Below are 2383 nucleotides of genomic sequence, written 5' to 3'. Positions count from 1 at the left end.
TTATTTTTATCTTTAGAATCAGGTTTAGCAATCCTAGTTGCTTCATTACAAAAATATATGACGTGCCCATCAATATTATCAACCAGAAGATCATTAACCATAGCAAGATTAGGTTCAATACTTATTTTTTTAGAGGAATTAGGTGTTTAACATTACTCTTATTGACCGTAGTTGAAACTTTAGCATATTCCTTAATTATAACAGGAAAATGTGGGTTTTCAATATAAGTAGTAGGCACAACTGGATCAACATTGTAGATAATTGTTTCTTCTTTAGTTATAACAGGTTCCTCAAACTTTTCTACAATAGGTGGGTGACATTTAAACCACTTCTCCTTAGGGAGATCAACATGAGTAGCAAATGATTCACAAAAGGAAGCTACTATCTCAGCGTCAAGTCCATATTAGCACTAAACTTATGAAAAGCATCAGTTTTCATAAAAGATTTAACACAATCAAACTCAATTTTTATACCTGACTCTTTAACTTTGTCGAGTTCCCAATCTCCAGAGTTGCGTTTCCATAAGACCCCATTTGAATTCAATTGTTTTCTTCATAAAGGAACCAGTAGATGAATAATCGAGCATGGATTGATTATTATGAGAAAGCTGAGCATAAAAGTTTTGAATAACAATTTCTCTTGAGAGCTCGCGATTGGGGCATGTGTACATCATGTACTTAAGCCTCCCCCAAGCTTGAGCGATACTTTATCCTTCAGGAGGCCAAAAATTATGTATATGATTCCGATCACGATGAACAAGATACATAGGATAAAACTTCTGATGAAATTTCAATTTCTACTGGTTCCAATCCCATGTTCCAATATCATCCAATAGCCTATACCATGTCAATGCCTTTACCTCCAAAGATAAAGGGAATACCTTCTCCTTAACTCCATCCTCAGATAAACCTACAAGCTTAAACAATCCATAAATTTCATCACATATATTAAGTGCATATCAGGATGTACCGTTTCATCTCCTGCATAAGGATTAGCTAGCAGTTTCTCTAAGATACCCGAAGGAATCTCATAATAAATATTTTCAGTAGGTTTAGTAGGTTGAGGGGCAAATCTTGTTGCTTGCGGTCGAGGTGAAGATACCCCAAACAAACCCCTTAAATGATTACTTTCCATAGTAACAAGTAACAATTAATTTTAGCACTCAATATAAGTGTTTCCTCACCAAATTCCACTTACCAAAGGCACTTCACTCGCTGGCAATGGCGCCAAAAAAGATTCTTGATTACCCACAAGTATAGGGGATCAATCGTAGTCCTTTAGATAAGTAAGATTGTTGAACCCAACAAGGAGCAGAAGGAAACGAAAAGCGGTTTTCAGCAAGGTATTTTCTGCAAGTACTGAAAGCAGCAGTGAGATAGTTTTGTAGCAAGATAATTTGTAACAAGTGAGAAGTAACAATAGTGACAAAGTGCAGCAAGGTAGCCCAATCCTTCTTATAGCAAAGGACATCCCGGAAGTTTCTCTTATAGTAAGCAAAGCATTCTTGAGGACACATGGGACTTCATCTAGTTAGTTTCATCATGTTGATTTGATTCGCGTTCGCTACTTTGATAATTTGATATGTGGTTGGACCGGTTCTTGGGTGTTGTTCTTACTTGAACAAGCCTCCCACTTATGATTACCCCCTCTCGCAAGCATCCTCAACTACGAAAGAAGAATTCAGATAAATCTAACCATAGCGTGAAACATATTGATCCAAATCAGCTCCTTACGGAATAGCGCATAAACTAGGTGAGGGAGTCCTAGATTAAGGGGTCCTCGGGCGTCCGGCCTATGTGACATGGGCCGGACTAATGGGCTATGAAGATACAAGACAGAAGACTCTCTCCCGTGTCTGGATGGGACTCTCCTTGGCATGGATGGCAAGCCTGGCGTTCGGATATGAAGATTTCTTTCTCTGTAACCGACTTTGTACAATCCTAGCCCCCTCCGGTGCCTATATAAATCGGAGGGTTTAGTCCGTAGGGGCAATCATAATCACAATCATACATGCTAGACTTCTAGGGTTTTAGCCATTACGATCTCGTGGTAGATCAACTCTTGTAACCCTCATACTCATCAATATCAATCAAGCATGACGTAGGGTATTACCTAAATTAAGAGGGCCCGAACCTGGGTAAAACATCGTGTCCCCTGCCTCCTGTTACCATCAACCTTAGATGCACAGTTCGGGACCCCCTACCCGAGATCCGCCGGTTTTGACACCGACATTGGTGCTTTCATTGAGAGTTCCGTTGCATCGTCACCAGAAGGTTCGATGGCTCCATCAATCATCTACAACAATGCTGCCCTGGGGCAGGTTTTCCTTCCCGGCCAGATTTTTGTGTTCAGCGGCTTTGCACCGCGGGCCAACTCGCTTGGC

The sequence above is a fragment of the Triticum aestivum genome, chromosome 2A, assembly GCF_018294505.1.
Source record: "Triticum aestivum cultivar Chinese Spring chromosome 2A, IWGSC CS RefSeq v2.1, whole genome shotgun sequence".
In the NCBI taxonomy this organism is placed as follows: Eukaryota; Viridiplantae; Streptophyta; class Magnoliopsida; order Poales; family Poaceae; genus Triticum; species Triticum aestivum.
Note: the sequence above shows the minus strand (reverse complement) of the source record.